The sequence below is a fragment of the Dipodomys spectabilis genome, unplaced genomic scaffold (assembly GCF_019054845.1).
Source record: "Dipodomys spectabilis isolate Male_0828 unplaced genomic scaffold, ASM1905484v1 ptg000242l, whole genome shotgun sequence".
NCBI classification, from domain to species: Eukaryota; Metazoa; Chordata; class Mammalia; order Rodentia; family Heteromyidae; genus Dipodomys; species Dipodomys spectabilis.
In genome coordinates, this window is record NW_024870919.1 from 5,910,450 (window position 1) to 5,920,125 (window position 9,676).

Consider the following 9,676-nt stretch of genomic DNA (forward strand, 5'->3'; position numbering starts at 1 on the left):
ACAAAAGATTCTTAAAGATGTCCTACACATAGAAAACCAACAAGACCACAATAAAGGCCAAGAAACTGCACCCAAAACGAGAAACAAAGAACCATAGGAAGAACCCAGTTTCGCTGCCCCCAAGAAGGTGGATAACATGGCAGGAACTCCCAAATAACTCTCAGTCCTTTCTCTTAACGTTAAAGGACTGAACTCTCCAATTAAGCGACATAGACTGTCTAGTTGGATAAAAAAAAAAAACAAGACTCTTCTATCTGCTGCCTTCAGGAGTCACATCTTGCCCATAAAAACAAACACATTTTCAATGTTAAAGGTTGGAACAAAATCTACCAAGCAAACGGCCCCCATAAACAGGCAGGAGTTGGAAACCTAATATCATATTAAATAGACTTCAAATTAAAATTCGTGAGAAGAGATAAAGAAGGTCCCTACATACTAATTAAGGGATCTCTCTTTCAGGAGGATATTACAATTCTGAATATCTACTCGACAAACAATGGAGCTCCCAAATTTATGAAAGAAACACTACTTTCCCTCAAATCCCATATAGATCCAAAGACATTAATTTTTGAGTATTTTAACACACCACTCACCCCACTAGATAGATCAACTCGGCAAAAACTCAACAGAGAAACCGCAGATCTAAACAGCTGCATAGATCAACTAGACTTAACAGACATCTACCGAACATTTCACCCAGCAGCATCAGAATACACGTTTTTCTCAGCAACACATGGAACGTTTTCTAAAATAGACCACATTTTAGGCCACAAAGCAAACTTGTCTAAATTCAGAAACATTGAAGTTATACCTTACATTCTCTCTGACCACAAGGGAATAAAATTAGAACTCAACACCAAAAGCCACCAAAGAAATTCCGGTATCACATGGAGGCTGAACAACACACTGCTGAATCATGAGTGGGTCATGGAAGAGATTAGAAAGGAAATTCAAATGTTCATGCTATTCAAAAAAAATGAACACACAAACTACTAGCTCCTCTGGGACACAGCAAAGGCAGTACTCAGAGGCAAGTTTATAGCTCTGAGCTCCTACATCAACAAATTGGAGAGATCTGAAACAAACAATTTAATGACACATCTAAACCTCCTTGAAAAAGAGCAGCAAGATAAACCCCAATCCAGTAGGCGGAAAGAAATAATTAAAATTAAATCAGAATTAAATGAATTAGAATCCAAAAAAACTATAGAAAGAATCAACAAAACAAAGAGTTGGTTCTTCGAAAAACTTAACAAAATTGACAGACCCTTAGCAAATCTTACCAGAATAAGAAGAGAACACACCCAAATTAATAAACTCAGAGATGAGAATGGAAACATCACCACAGAAAAAAAAAGATTCAGAACATCATAAGGGAATACTTCTCAAAACTTTATGCTAATAAGTTTGAGAACTTGACAGAAATGGACCTTTTCCTAGCAACTATTGACATGCCAAAACTAAACCAAGATGAGTTAAACCATCTTAACAGGCCCATATCAGGCATTGAAATAGAAACAGCAATAAGAGACCTCCCAGCTAAGAAAAGTCCAGGACCAGATGGTTTTTTTTTTTAATTTAATTTAATTTTATTTGTGAACATACTGTACAGAGGAGTTACAGTTACATGGGCAGGATAATGCGTACATTTCTAACCAAGCATTGCAGCCTCCTCCTTTGTTTACCCTTCACATCCCTTCCCAGCCTCCCCCATCCCCCCTAATCCCAATCCTTCCCTCCCTTTCCCCCCCCTCCCCCCCCCCCCCGCACCAACGTTGTAAAGCTCGTTTTGGACATGACAACTTGTACTTCTCATTGTTGCAACAGGTCCACCTGTATCCTTAAACAACTGGTTTTTCCCCATCTCCTCCACAAGTTATACTGACATCAAATATAGTGAAAGCAGGGGTTATACTGTGGGGGAGGGACATACAAAGCAACAAAGAGACAATCTTATAAATGTGTTAGAAACACATGCATGAAAGAAAAAACATTAAAATACACATCTAAGGGTTCATTTTCCTGACATCACATTATCTGACCTTTTCCGCTTGACTCATACATATACTAGATATTACAAATAAGGGAAACCATGGGACCTACGTTTCTTTGGGCCTGGCTTACTTCACTTAATATAATTTTTTCCAAGTTTTTCCATTTCCTAACAAATGGGGCAATGTCATTCTATCTGATGGAGGCATAGAATTCCACTGTGTATATATACCACATTTTCTTGATCCATTCATCTACTGAAGGGCATCTGGGTTGGTTCCAGATCTTAGCTATGGTAAATAATGCTGCAATAAACATAGTTGTGCTGGTAGCTTTAGTGTGGTCTTGTTTGTAAACATTAGGGTAAATGCCCAAAAGTGGGATTGCTGGGTCATAGGGGAGCTCTATGTGAAGTCTTTTGAGGAACCTCCATACTGCTTTCCAAAGTGGTTGAACAAGTTTACATTCCCACCAACAATGAAGTAAGGTTCCTTTCTGTCCACATCCCCTCCAGCATCTGTTGTTGTTAGAGTTCTTGATTTTTGCTGTTCTAACTGGAGTGAGGTGATATCTCAATGTTGTTTTGATTTGCATTTGTTTTATGGCTAGGGATGTTGAACATTTCTTCATGTGTCTATTGACCATCCTTCTTTCTTCTTCAGAGAAGTTTCTCACCAGATGGTTTTACAGCGGAATTTTACAAGGCCTTCAAAGCTGAGCTCACACCAATACTCCTCCAACTCGTCAATAAAATTGAAAGAGAAAGCTCACTACCAAACACATTCTATGAAGCCATCATAACCCTCATCCCAAAACCAGGCAGGGACTCATCAAAGAAAGAGAACTATAGACCCATTTCTTTGATGAACATTGATGCACATGGTTATCTCAATGGATGCAGAAAAAGCATTCTACAAGATCCAGCACCCCTTCATGATGAAAGTTTTGGAAAAATTAGGCATCCATGGATCATTCCTCAATACAATGAAGGCTATATATGACAAACCTACAGCCAGCATTATAGTTAATGGTGAAAAAAAAAAACCATTTCCTTTTAACTCAGGAACAAGACAAGGATGTCCATTCTCTCCACTTCTCCTCAATCTAGTATTAGAATGCCTAGCTACAGCAATAAGACAAGATGCAGACATAAAGGGGATCCAAATAGGGAAAGAAGAAATACAACTCTCCCTCTTTGCAGATGACATGATCTTGTATTTAAAGAATCCCATAGACTCCACTCCCAAAATACTCAAGCTGATTCAAAACTTTGGCAAAGTAGCAGGTTATAAAATTAACCCCCAAAAATCAATGGCTTTTCTGTATGCTAACAATGAGAAAAGTGTGGCTGAAATTAGTAAAGCAACTCCATTTGTAATAGCCCCACAAAAAATAAAATACCTAGGAATTAACTTAACCAAAGAAGTGAAGGACCTCTATGATGAAAACTTTAAAATCTTGAAAAAAGAAATCAACAAAGAACTTAAAAAATGGCAAAACCACCCATGCTCCTGGGTTGGAAAGATTAACATCGTGAAAATGGCAATACTTCCCAAGGCTATCTACAAATTCAACGCAATACCTATCAAAATTCTAACCTCATTCTTCAAGGAAATAGAAGAGGCAATCCAAAAATTCATATGGAACAACAAAAGACCCGGAATAGCAAAAACGCTCCTCAATGGAAAGAACACTGCTGGAGGAATATCAATACCAAATTTCAAACTCTACTACAAAGCCATAGAAATCAAAACAGCCTGGTATTGGCATAAGAACAGACCTCAGGACCAATGGAATAGAAGTGAAAACCCAGAAATGAACCCACAGATCTATAGCCATCTAATTTTTGATAAGGGATCTAAAACAATAGAATGGAAGAAAGACAGCCTCTTCAGTAAATGGTGTTGGCAAAATTGGTTAACTAGATGTAGAAAACTAAAGCTAGATCCTTATATATCACCCTGCACAAGAATTAACTCCAAATGGATCAAAGACCTCGAAGTCAAAGCAGACACTCTGAAAACATTACAGGATGGAATAGGAGAAAACCTAGGTCTCCTTGGCTCAGGCGGAAATTTTCTGAATACAGACCTGGAAACACAACAAATCAAAGAAAGATTGGACAAATGGGATTGCATAAAGTTGCAGAGCTTCTGCATGGCAGAGGACATAGCTAGCAAGATCAATAGAAAGCCCACGGATTGGGAGAAGATCTTTACTAGCCATACAACGGACAAGGGTCTCATATCTAAAATATACTAGGAACTCAAAAAATTAAATCCCCCAACAACAAATCCTCAAAGAAACAACTGCCCAATAAATAAGTGGGCTAAAGAATTAAAGAGAAACTTCTCTGAAGAAGAAAGAAGGATGGCCAATAGACACATGAAGAAATGCTCAACATCCCTAGCCATAAAAGAAATGCAAATCAAAGCAACTTTGAGATACTACCTCACTCCAGTTAGAATGGGAAAAATCAAGAACTCTAACAACAGATGCTGGAGGGGAAGTGGACAGAAGGGAACCTTACTTCATTGTTGGTGGGAATGTAAACTTGTTCAACCACTTTGGAAAGCAGTATGGAGGTTCCTCAAAAGACTTCACATAGAGCTCCCCTATGACCCAGCAATCCCACTTTTGGGCATTTACCCAAATGTTTACAAACAAGACCACACTAAAACGACCAGCACAACTATGTTTATTGCAGCATTATTTACCATAGCTAAGATGTGGAACCAACCCAGATGCCCTTCAATAGATGAATGGATCAAGAAAATGTGATATATATACACAATGGAATTCTATGCCTCCATCAGAAAGAATGACATTGCTCCATTTGTTAGGAAATAGAAAAACTTGGAAAAAATTATATTAATTGTAGTAAGCAAGGCCCAAAGAAACATAGGTCCCATGGTTTCCCTTATTTGCAATATCTAGTATATGTATGAGTCAAGCGGAAAAAGTCAGATAATGTGATGTTAGGAAAATGAACCCTTAGATAGGTATTTTAATGGTTTTTTTTTTCTTTCATGCATGTGTTTCTAACGCATTTATAATATTATTTCTTTGTTGCTTTGTATGTCTCTCCCCCACAGTATAATCCCCATTTTCAATTTATTTGATGTCAGTATAACTTGTGGAGGAGGTGGGGAATAACAAGCCGTTTAAGGATTCAGGTGGACCTGTTGCAACAATGAGAAGTACAAATTGTCATGTCAAAAACGAGCTTTACAATGTCGGTGGGGGTGGAGGGGGGAGGCTGGGAAGGGAGGTGAAGGGTAAACAAAGGAGGAGGCTGCAATGTTTGGTAAGAAATGTGTGCATTATCCTGCCCATGTAATTGTAACCCCTCTGTAGTATTTTCACAAATGAAATAAAATAAAATAAATAAAAAATAAAGAAGAAACAAGAAATCTCTTTTTAAAAATTATTTAAAAAAAGAAAATTAAAAGGGAATACTTCTCAAAACTTTATGCTAATAAGTTTGAGAATTTGGCAGAAATGGGGACCTTTTCCTAGCAAATATTGACATGCCAAAATTTAACCAAGATGAGTGAAACCATCCTTAAATATCCAGACCAGCATTGAAATAGAAACAGCAATAAGAGACCTCCCATCTAAGAAAAGTCCAGGACCAGATGGTTTTACAGCAGAATTCTACCGGGCCTTCAAAGCAGAGCTCACACCAATACTCCTCCAATTCTCCAATGAAATTGAAAGAGAAAGTTCACTATCAAACACATTCTATGAAGCCATCATATCCCTCATCCGAAATCTAGGCAGGGACTCATCAAGAAAGAGGACTACAGACACATTTCTTTGATGAACATTGATGTAAAACTTCTCAACAAAATTTTGGCCAATCCACTTCAACAGTTCATCCAAAAAATCATACACCATCATCAAACAGGATTCATTTCAGGGATGCAAAGCTGCTTCAAAATACACAAATCAATTAACATAATTCATCACATCAATAGGAGCAAGGTTAAGAACCACATGGTTATCTCAATCGATGCAGAAAAAGCATTTGAGAAGATCCAGCACCCCTTTATGATGAAGATTTTGGAAAAATTAGGCATCCATGAACATTCCTTAATACAATAATAATTCCTTAATACAGCATTACACTTAATATTGAAAAACTAAAGCCATTTCCTCTTAACTGAGATACAAGACAAGGACGTCCACTCTCTCCACTTCTCTTCAACCTAGTATTAGAATGCCTAGCTACAGCAACAAGATAAGATGCAAACATAAAAGGGATCCAAACAGCCTAAGAAGAAGTAAAATAATCCCTCTTTGCAAATGACATGATCTTGTATTTCAAGAATCCCATAGACTCCACTCCCAAATTACTCAGGCTGATTCAAAATTTGGCAAAGTAGCAGGGTATAAAATTAACCCTCAAAAATCAATGGCTTTTCTGAATGCCAAAAATGAGGAAAGTGTGGCTGAATGTAGGAAAGCAACTCCATTCGTAATAGCCCCACAAAACATAAAATACATAGGAATTAACTTAAGCAAAGAAGTGAAGGACCTCTATGATGAAAACTTTAAAAACTTGAAAAAGGATATCAAAACAGAACTTAGAAATTGGCAAAAACTCCCATGCTCCTGGACTGGAATGATCAGCATCGTGAAAATGGCAATACTTCCCAAGGTTATCTACAAATTCAATGAGATACCCATCAAAATTCAAAACTCATTCCTCAAGGAAATAGAAGAGGCAATCCAAAAATTCATATGGAACAATAAAAGATCAAAAATAGCAAAAATGATCCTCAACAGAGAGAACACTGCTGGAGGAATATCAATACCAAAATTCAAACTCTGCTATAAAGCCATAATAATCAAAACAGCTAGGTACTGGCACAAGAACAGACTTCAGGACCAATGGAATAGAATTGAAAACCCAGAAATGAACCTACAGACCTATAGCCATCTAATTTTTGATAAGGGAGCTAAAAAAGTAGAATGGAAGAAAGACAACCTCTTCAGTAAATGGTGCTGGCAAAATTGGTTAACAATTGGGAGAAAACTAAACCAAGATCCTTATACATCACCCAACACCAGAATCAACTCCAAATGGATCAAAGACCTCAGAGTCAAAGCAGACACTCTGAAAACTTTAAAGGATGAAATAGGAGAAACCGTAGGGTCTCCTTGGCGCAGGCCGAAATTTTCTTTTAATAGAGACCCAGAAACACAACAAATCAAATAAAGGTTGGATAAATGGGATTTCATGAAGTTGCAGAGTTTCTGCATGGCAAATGACATAGCTAGCAAGATCAATAGAAAGCCCACAAATTAGGAGAAGATCTTCACTAGCAATACAACAGACAAGGGTCTCATATCTAAAATATACATTGAATTAAAAAAATTAAATCCTCCAACAACAAATCCTCAAAGAAACAATTGCCCGATATATAAGTGGGCTAAATATTTAAAGAGAAACTTCTCTGAAGAGGAAAGAAGAATGGCAAATAGACACATGAAGAAAAGCTCAACCTCCCTAGCAATAAAAGAAATGCAAATCAAAACAACATTGATATAACACCTCACACCAGTTAGAATTGCTAAAATAAAGAACTCTATTAATAACAGATGCTGGAGGGGATGTGGACAGAAGGGAACTTACTTCATTTTGGGTGGGAGTGTAAACTTGTTCAACCACTTTGGAAAGTAGTATGGAGGTTCCTCAAAAGACTCCACATAGATCTCCCCTATGGCCCATTAATCCCACTTTGGAGCATTTACGCAAATGTTTACAAACAAGACCACACTAAAGCTACCAGCACAACTATGTTTATTGCAGCATTATTTACTACAGCTAAGATAGGGAACCAATCCAGATTCCCCTCAGTAGATGAATGGATCAAGAAAATGTGGTATATATACACAATGTAATTCTATGCCTCCATCAGAAAGAATGACATTGCCCCATTTGTTAGGAAATGGAAAGGCTTGGAAAAAATTATATTTAGTGAAGCAAGACCGGCACAAAGAAATATAGGTCCCTTGGTTTCCATTATTTGCAATATCTAGTATATGTCTGAGTCAAGCAGAAAAGGTCAGATAAGGTGATGTTAGGGAAATGAACCCTAAGATATGTATTGAACTGTTTTTTTTCTTTCATGATATTGTTCCTAACACATTTATAAGATTATTTCTTTGTTGCTTTGTATGCTCCTCTCCCACAGTATAACCCCTGCTTTCACTGTATTTGATGTCAGTATAATTTGTGGAGGGGAAGGGGAAAAACCAGTCGTTTAAATAGGGATACAGGTGGACCCAAAGCCACAATGAGAAGTACAAGTCGTTATGTCGAAAAAGAACTTTACAACTTTGGTGGGTGTGTATGTGGAAGATTGGGTGGGGGGTGAGGGGGGAGGATGTAATGGGATGGGAAGGAGAAACAAAGGAGGAGGGTACAATGCTTGAAAATAAATGTACTCATTATCTTGCTCATATAATTGTAACCCCTCTGTACATACTTTCACAATAAAAAATAAAAATTAAAAAATTACTATGATACTACTTCATAACTATTATAACTCATCGAAAAAAAAATCTAAGGAACCAGGTGTGGTGGTAAAGACTTGTAATTCCAAGTCTTTAGGAGTTTGGATTTAAGTCTAAAGCAACACTGGGGGGTAATGCAGAGAGTGAAAATCTGCCCTTTATTACCTTTTGAACAAAAGCTAAGAATGTTGATGAGAGTGTGGAGAAAAGGAAATTTTCTACACTCTTGGTAAAAATAGGGGTTAGTAGAAAATAGTCGAAAATAGTATGCAGTTTTCCAAAGAGGCTGTGGTCTGATGATTGTGGTTCAAAGCCAGCCCCGGCAGGAAAGTCTGTGAAAATCTTACCTCCAATAAACACTCAGAAAACCAGAAGTGATGCTGTGGCTCAAGTGGTAGAGCACTAGCCTTGAGCTGAGAAACTGAGGGACATCGCCCAGTCCCAGAGTTTAAGCTCCACGACCGACAAAAAAAAAAAAAGAAAGAAAAAGAAAAAAAAGAAAAATAAATGCAAAGTTGAAATATCATCTGACCCACCAATCATGTGATCATTTCTCTCTGGGTGACTCGTAAATATTCTGTAGTTCATTGTCATTCACATTATTCACAACAGCCAAGATATAAATCGAAGTTCAGTGTTCAACTATACACTAATAAAGCAACTGTGGTACATGCACAATCATGTTTTTCTGTTTCATCCTTAAAATAGCAAAAGACTTCTCGCATTAGCCACAACTTACAATAACCTGAAAGATGTATTCTAATTGAAGATTAATGTTGTCCTCTGCTCTTTGTAAACACACACACACACACACACACACACACACACACACACGCTCTCTCTCTCTCTCTCTCTCTCTCTTAAAAACCTCAAATATTAAGAGAGAAATCTTTTTAAAAAGTAAATCAAAGTGGAATTGCTGGGCATTTAGGTCACAATGTAGAAGATAGTAGATATACAGGATGACCAGGTATAGAGTTGTGATGTACCGTATGAGGATACAGGGGACAACACTGGCTTTACATAGGAATGAAGCTAAGTAAGTAGGAGTTGTTCTTCCTAGTAGGAATTGCTTTTTTAGTTGTTTTTCCTTCAGTAATGGTTTGGATGAATGTAATTCTTTACATACCTGCTTGTTTGCAGAAATTATAACAAACAA